Here is an 8,985-nt window from a genome sequence, read left to right as displayed (position 1 = left end):
GTCCATACATTTTTACACAAGTGGACGGACTTGCATCGCTTACGCCGCACTCCCGCTGATGTTATGGTCACTGAGACGAGTCTCACACTTGAAGGTAAAGCCTACAAGTGGTGGATGAGTCTACCTATTGAAACTCGCCCCCCTAAGACTTGGGAGGAGTTTGCGGCAGCTTTTAAAAAGGAGTTCTTACCGTAAAACGAGAAAGATCGGAGTTGGACAGCCTGGGACAAGTGCAAGATGGAAGGTCTTACACTTAATCAGTATGTGTCCAAATACCGTGAAGTCATTCTCAAGCTAGATGGTTTGGACGACTTTCAAAAGGTTCGTGGGTTTGTTAGAGGCCTTGATAAAGAATATCAGGCAAAGGTTAAAACCCAGTATCCTAAAACTTTGGAAGCGGCTATCCAAAGTGCCCTTATCTTTGATGACACCATGGATAAGAAGGGCATGGATAGACCGGCCAAATTCAATGGCTCGTAATTTAATGCTAATAAGCGTAAACTTGCCAGCAATTCTACTGAAAACACAAAGAAGTCTAAAGGGTCAAGTGGTCCGTTGTCTCCACAAGACTATGAACGGGCCAAGAAGGAGAAACTATGTTATCATTGCTTAGGTAGTGATCATGAGAAGAAAAATTGTCCACAGTTACCTCGCAAGAATAAGGATAAGGTCAAGGAAAAGGCTGTACACATGGTGCAAATGCTTCCCTTGGATGCTGATCTTAAGTATTCTGCGGTAGAGGTTTCGCACACTGCCGAGATGCATGAGTGTAATCTCACTGCATCTATGTGGCAAGAGACAGTTGGACCACATGATTTGGTCCGTATGCATGGCTCCATTTATGGTCATCGAGTACGTATTCTCATTGATGATGGTGCCACGCACAATTTCTTGAACTATGCATTAGTTAAGAAATTAAAGTTGCCGGAGACAAAGAGTTCTCATCGTTATGTGGTGTCCACCATTCAGGGGGATGATCACAATGTGTGGGATACTCTAGTACGGCAAGTGCCTGTGTTTGTGCAAGAACACACTATGGTTCTTGACTTCCAAGTGATGAATATGTCTCGTGCGGATGTCATCTTAGGACGGGAGTGGTTGTATGGGTTAGGGTCATCACTCAAAAGGAGTTATGAACATAATACGTTTACGTTTGAGGCCAATGGTAAGCATGTTTTACTTATTGGGGAACGTGATGTACCCCCAACACCACTCATATGTAATGCCGAACTCTCTTTTTTGGAGCATAGTAATCAAATAGAAGAAGTCTATTTTTGTTATTGTGTGCCTCAAACTAGTGGGTTTGATGTGCATGATGTTTCTTCTTCAAATGAATCTTCCTCAGCGATGCCTTTTTTCTCTTTACCTTCTTCTAAAATCTCTTTAAATAATCTTAAGCAACCAGTTAATGCTTTGTCTTTGCAACAACTGTTACAAGAATTTAAAGATATTTTTCCTAATGATTTACTAGAGGGTTTGCCACCCGAACGAGCTTTGCCTCATCGCATTGATGTCGTTCCGGGCACCAAACCAATTAGTAAGCCATCGTACAGGCTTAGTGCGACTGAAGCAGTTGAGGTGGAACGTCAACTTGCTGACTACCTTAGTAAGGGCTTCATTCGCCATAGTGCTTCACCATGGGCATCGCCCATTCTTTTGGTGAAGAAAAAGGATGGATCCATGCGCATGTGTGTGGATTATCGCTCCTTGAATGCGGTAACCATTAAGAACAAATACCCGCTACCTAAGATAGATGAGTTGTTTGATCAACTCAAAGGTGCGAAGTATTTTTCTAAAATTGATTTACGTTCAGGATATCATCAAGTGCGTATTAACGCTAATGATATAACCAAGACTGCGTTCCGGACTCGCTTTGGACACTATGAGTTTTTGGTTATGCCGTTTGGGCTTACTAATGCCCCGGTAACGTTTATGACGCTTATGGATAGCGTACTAAGGCCGTACTTAGGCAAATTTGTCATTGTCTTTCTTGATGACATTTTAGTCTATAGTTCGACTTTAGAAGAGCATTTGGAACACTTACGAAAAGTTTTTCAGTTACTACGCGAGAATGCACTTTACGCGAAAGAAAGTAAGTGCGAATTTCTCAAGGATAGCATACAATACCTAGGTCATGTAATTTCTGCAGACGGAATTGCTATGGATGCTAGTAAGGTTGATGCTATTATGCGATGGCCAACACCTCGAAGTAAGGAAGAACTTCAAATCTTCTTGGGAATGGCAGGATTTTATCGCAAATATGTGAATGGTTATGCAAAGATTGCCGCTCCCATGACTGATCAATTGAAAGGTGCGGCAATTACCTTTCAATGGTGTGAGGAGCAACAACGTAGCTTTGATAAGCTTAAAGTTGCTTTGGCTACGGCTCCCATCTTGGCAATTGTGGATCCTCAAAAACCATTTATGATTGAAACGGATGCCAGTGCTAAGGAAGTGGGTGCGGTTCTCATTCAAGATGGTCATCCTGTTGCCTATGAGAGCAAGAAGCTCAATCGTGCTCAACAAAACTACTCAGCTTACGAGCGTGAGCTCTTTGCCATCATATATGCCTTACGAAAATGGCGACATTACTTATATGGTGCGCAATTTGAGATTGTTTTTGATCACGAAAGCATAAAGTGGTTTATGAACCAAACAGATTTGCAAGGTCGAAAGGCCAGATGGGCTGAGATCCTTCAGGAGTATGATTGCAAGCTACGCTATCGCAAAGGACGTTACAATATTGTAGCTGATGCTTTGAGTCGTATGCCAGAGATTAATTTGCTGTTATTCACAGAGTTGAAAAGCGAATTGTTAGAATCTTTACGAGGCAAATGCAAGCAGGATTCAACATACTCAAAGGTGTGGAATCATGTTCAAATGAGGGGTCTCTCTCACTCACACGGTAGTGTTCCCAGTTCTTCCACACATGGTTCTTCTTTATCACAAGATGAACTACAGCGATGGAAAAACTTTTCCATCGATGATGGATACTTACTCCACAAGGGGAGAGTTTGTGTTCCATTGGACTTAGACACTAGGTGCCAAATTCTTTTTGAGTGTCATGATAGTCCAAGTGCAGGTCATGCGGGCATTCGCAAAACGTATGCTCTCGTAAGAAAGCATTTCTATTGGCCTGGACTTCACAAGGATGTTACTGACTATGTTCTGCAGTGTCAGAAGTGTCAAGTGAACAAAGCAGAACGTCTTAAAGCTGGCGGGTTACTGCATCCATTAGAGATTCCCGACGGAAAGTGGGAAAGTATCTCTATGGATTTTATAACGGGCTTGCCCACAACGAATCGTGGACATGATGCCATTTGGGTAATCGTGGATCGATTAACCAAGCTTTGTAGGTTTGTGCCTACTAAGAAAACAGTTACAACTCCAGAATTGGGACGCCTTTTCGTGGAGAATGTTTACTGACTTTATGGCTTACAACTCCAGAATTGGGACGCCTTTTCGTGGAGAATGTTTACCGACTTTATGGCTTACCGTCCAATATTGTCAGTGATCGCGATCGCAAGTTTAACAGCCATTTTTGGCGAGCAGTATTCAGTAAGCTGGGTACTATGTTGAACCTTAGTACAGCTGATCATCCGCAGACAGATGGTCAGACTGAACGGGTTAATCAAGTGCTGGAAGATATGCTTAGGGCATATGTCAGCAAAAAACAATCTGATTGGGAGTCTTATTTGCCTATTCTTGAGTTTGCTTACAATAGTGCAACGCATGTCTCGACAGGCTTTAGCCCTTTCATGTTGATGTATGGTTTTCAGCCACGTTCACCCCAGTGTCGGTGGGACTGGCGAATGAGAAAATCAGTCAGGTTAAGGATTTTATCCAAGACCATATGGATATGTTGCGCCTTGCATGATTAAATGTTTGTCAAGCGCAAGATCGTTACAAGAAGTTTGCAGACCAGAAACGTAGGCCACTTCACTTTCAAGAAGGTGATGGGGTGTTTCTGAAGGTACCAGAAAACTCCACCAGTTTAAAAACGGGTCCCGTACCAAAATTGTCGCCCCGATTTTGTGGACCGTTTAAGATACTCAAGAAGGTGGGCCCAGTAGCCTATAAACTTGAGTTACCAGCACATTCCAAGGTTCATCCCATCTTTCACGTAAGCCGTTTGAGGAAACGCCTTATGGGTCATGAAAGGCCGGTGGATGATTCTTTCTTGGTATAATATGTGGAACCCCCAATACTGCCTCATGAACCAGAAAGAGTATTGGATTACCACGTTACGTACTCGCCACCAAGTTCGGAAACAAGCTCTTATCAAGTGGAAGGACCGTCCAGAGGAAGGCTCCACTTGGGAAAACATTAGTGTGATGAGGAAACGTTTCCCCACTTTTGTTTTCGAGGACGAAAAATTTTTTCGAAGGGGGGAGTAATGTCAAGACTATGGTCCTACGGAAGTTGAACCCTAGCATAAGTTAATAGCTTTCGGAGTCTCGAGAGTATTATTAGTGCTAGCGGGGTTCAGGGGTTAATGGGCGTTAGGGTTTGGTCGATGTGTGTACACATCTAAGTTAGCACGGCTCTTAAGTAAGATGGGCGGCCGGGCTAGGAGGTGTGGACACAGGCCAGGGTTTTGGTATAAAACCCAACGAGAAACCCTAACTCGTCATTATATGGTTGGGAGGTGAACTGACTTCCACCCTCTCTTCTTCTCCACGCCTAGGCTATGGCGGCTTGAGGAAGACGCAGCCGTAGCGGAGGCGTTACAGCTTGCATAGAACAAATCAATTTGCTTCTTCACTTTCATCAGCCTCGAATTGCAAATCTACTTGCTAAATTGTATCAAACAATGGACCTCGTAAGCCGGTTAGCCAGATTTAAGCTCTCTTTTGCATATTTTACTCATATAATTAAAATTTTCTCTTGATTTTAATCAAAGCTTTTAGGCTGAACCTAAACCTAAATTAATTATCAATTCTCAGCATATTTTCAGCCTTGCTTATGCTTTGTGATCTGCTGTTGCCTTTGATTTGCTATTTTCTATAAATTTCTATGCAAAGAATATATTTTTTGGCCAAAAATTTAGATGAATTGCATTAATTACTGTGTTTTGATCTTAAATTCATGGCTGGTTATTTACAGATTAAGTATATGTAATTCGTAGATCCTACATTTACATATTCTAATCATAATTACAATGTATAGTAAATATGGGAGGTTCTGCCGAAATTTTTCAGATTTTGGGAAAGCTTGTAAATTCACTCGAATTTAAAAACTCTAATGATACATGATCGGAATGACTCAAGATTTCGAATGATAGTCCGTTATCATATTCCACACAGGCATGCACAACCTTGTCTTAATTTGAGACCATTCACTGGCTATTTTTAGCATTTTACGCTAAATCATGCTATTTTGCATAAATTCTGATTTAGTTGCATAACACAAATGATGTGGGCTAGTCATGAAGTAAAATTACTTTTATGTAAGTCTCGGTACCCTCCACAGGCTTACCCAATCTCATACCTATTGAAGGTCATTTGCTATACCCTACCCTAGGTGGCTGTCGCCGCCCGCCGGGACCCAGATAGCACTTTTTTGGGCCAATATTGGACACTTTGACTATTTTCTTCCAAATAGAGTAGTTTTTGCTCCTACTCATGGACAAATCTTGCATAATTCGGAGTGTCATGTCTAAAACCACTGATCTCATGTTTACAAAGAAAATAAAATTCCTATCTATTTTTAGATAGTATCATTTTGGGACCAAGATTCTGTCTAAAACTAGCCAGTGAAGTACCTTTTTGACTACTTCCTTCTTTGGAACTATCATTGTTTTCCAAAAGACTTGCAATTCAAAACCCAACTTAAATAATTTATTCCCAATCTTCTTCCACACTCGAGTGTGAAACGTTTAGGCAGGGGGGAGGGGTATCTTGTGAGTCTCTAGCTCTCAAGATTTTTGACTACCTTCAATCAAAAGGGTAAAGGGCCATAAGAACTCGCCAAGAAAGTGGGTAAATTTTTAAATTTTATATAGAATCCTTGTCTGAGTTGTGTGGGTTTTGGGGTAGAAAACACTTTATGGGATGCATCTCATTATATCAGTACTTTCTCACTATGATTGAAACAAGCAAATTGCTGACATAAACTGGTGAGTGCAAAAATCATGTCTACCAAGACTCATGAAAGCTTTGCGGGCGGCAAGCTCAAAAGCAACTATGAAGAAGAGGAGGCCAAAGTTCCCTAATCCGTCTACCTTGGATACTGAAGGATGGGCTGTCAAACATAACTATTCAAAAACTTGGCTAGGTGATGCGGGTGAAAATGGAGAAAGAGTCCAAGTGCAACTGATGAAATATGGCCCTAACCAGCAAAAATGGGTATTTGTATACCATTAACTTGTATTTTACTCAATTCTACAAGATGTTGGAGTACAAGAGAAGCTGCAAGCCACGTGACTTGGTCATTTAGCAAGATCCTGTCAAAAGATTATGATCCTATTCAGATTTTGAAATTCCTTAGTACCTATGATGCAGATTTGAATATGGGGATAGTGGAATTAGGAGGTCACATAGTGGAGGTTACCATTGATAGAGAACTTATCTTAGAATTCCTCTATTTTCTAACTTCTCCTCGATACATAAAACTCACAATGGAAAGCTTGGGTTTAAGTAGGTACTTAAGGAACTAGCAAAGGTCCATTGTAGGACTACCTTTTAATGTCATCACAGATCCGATGCTTATAAAAGTAAGCCAAGCTTTATGCATGTTTTTACAAGTTAAGTACACAGACAGACACAATAAGTACATGCATAAAGCCAAGCTTTATGCATGCTTTTACAAGTTAAGTACACAGACAGACACAATAAAATTAATCCAAGACCACTGTACATGTTAGCGGCTAGAAAAGATGATAACTGGGGTTTTCAAGTTCATAAGGATTTACAAGCTCATTGCAGAGAACACAAGAATCTATAGCAAATCCATTCTTACTGCATAAGATTTTTATCTTTAGAGCAGCAAAGGCACTTTGCTGAAGGGGTCTGCAGGTTATACCAAATCCTAGGATGGAAAATCCAACACAGGAAGAAAGCCGAGTAGGAGAACTTTCTAAGGAAAATCCATAATAGGACAAGGAAACAGAGGCTACAATTGATAAAGAAAAGGGCAAACAGGTGGAAGAAGATGAAATAATCTTAGAAACTTCACAAAAGTAGGAGTAGAGAACACGAAGGCTTGACACTTGACGGGTTGAAGAAGTAGAAACCTCTACAAGACCTCGAAAGAGGCTAAGGACTAGTGAAAATAGTGAATATCCTGAGGTGGATAGGATTCATGAAGTAGTAACTCTACTGGGATTGGAAAGCGAGAATTCACAGGAGGATCCATGTAAAAAGCTATTGAGATTAACGAAATCTTTAGTGGAAATTGTAAAAATTACGTCCAGGATAAGGCTGAAAACCCAGATGTGGATGAGGATAAGAAGAAGCAACTAAATAAGTTAACCTATCCTTATATAACATGTCTATCTTCTCTAGCTCTCTTGGCCAAAGCACGTCTAAAAGTCAACTAAGAAATCAAGACAAGGCTACAGACCAAAAAGAAGTGGATATACCTCAAGAAGATGTATAGGTACTACCGGCTCAATACTTAGCAGACGAAAGGAAAAGATGGGCACATAATGCTCATGGGCAGTTTATGAATTGGAGTAGTTATTTTGGAGATTAAAAATCAGTCTAGAAGCAGCTCAAGAAGCACATGCTATTAATGTGGAATCTGTAGCAGTTATTGTGACCCTAATTCAGAATTGTGAGACACAAATAAAAAAGGTGGGAACTGAAATACATATTCTCTTCACCAACATGGAGCAACAGATGTTAGGCACTCATGATATCTTTCATCAGGAAAGGGAACATTGGGAAAGTAAGAAGGAAGTGGATGTTAAGGAGGTACGAAACTTGGAATACACTCTGGAAAGAATTAGAGAAGAAAGACCTTGCAGTATTTGGGATATTGGCTTGACAGACAATTACTTTCTATAGTCAGCGCACCAGTGGCACCCAGGAACATATACACAATAGTGGAAATGCTACTAAGCTTCTTCAATGTGTCAATAGCCACCTTACAGTTAAATTTTCTGAACTTGACACGTGAAAATATGCAGACTTTAATGTCATATCTGTTAAAATATGCAGTGCCCACTCTAGTCTTTGGATTGTTCTGTGGTGATTACAGGGTGTAAGATGTCAGAGATTATTTGCTCTTGCCTATGCATCCGTTTATCCCCGATTTCAGAGCCTAGGCCCAGGAACATTATGCTCACATAGGTATGGAATGAGAATGATTCACCATTAGATTTGTTATCTCCTCCTGAATTATACAATTTTCGAAGCCATTCAGCATGGATTGAAGACAATGTGTGGTGGTTAGAAGTGTATGGTGTGCAAGAATTGAGGGCTATCTACCAGCACTTGCTAGGCAAGAATAACTCTTTTTACCATCCCTTTGGCTTTGTCAAACTACTCTACAACATACACAACTATTTTAAGAATATGCTTTGAGATCATGCAGATATAAGAGTCTATGTCAATTTGGTCAATTATCCATAGGTAGACTCACAAGAAATCCAGGAGTTGCAAAATAAATATCATGGCTTCTGGGATCTTGCAAGCAGTCTACAGGAAAACGAACAAAGGTTACAAAAATTAACCTATCCTTGCTTTATAGATTCAAATCACTAGAAGCTCTGGCTCTTTCACAATGTACGAGTGGCTTAGAAATTGTGCCTTATGTTCTAAGAGAAGAGCAGCATCGAGATTATGACTTTCTAGAGACTGACAGATGGTGGGAGGAAGAAGCATTTATGGAAGGGGAGCAAACATCTGATCCCAAGACATTTGCAGGGGTGCTAGTTGAATAATGCAGATACATAATGTTTAAGGACATTCCCATGGTAACTGACAATATTGAGCAGATAGGATGCCTTTGAGTTGCTACCAGATAAGGACTACTTGGAGG

Source organism: Cibotium barometz, chromosome 30 (genome assembly GCF_041138505.1).
Source record: "Cibotium barometz isolate CiBa-2024 chromosome 30, ASM4113850v1, whole genome shotgun sequence".
In the NCBI taxonomy this organism is placed as follows: Eukaryota; Viridiplantae; Streptophyta; class Polypodiopsida; order Cyatheales; family Cibotiaceae; genus Cibotium; species Cibotium barometz.
Note: the sequence above shows the minus strand (reverse complement) of the source record.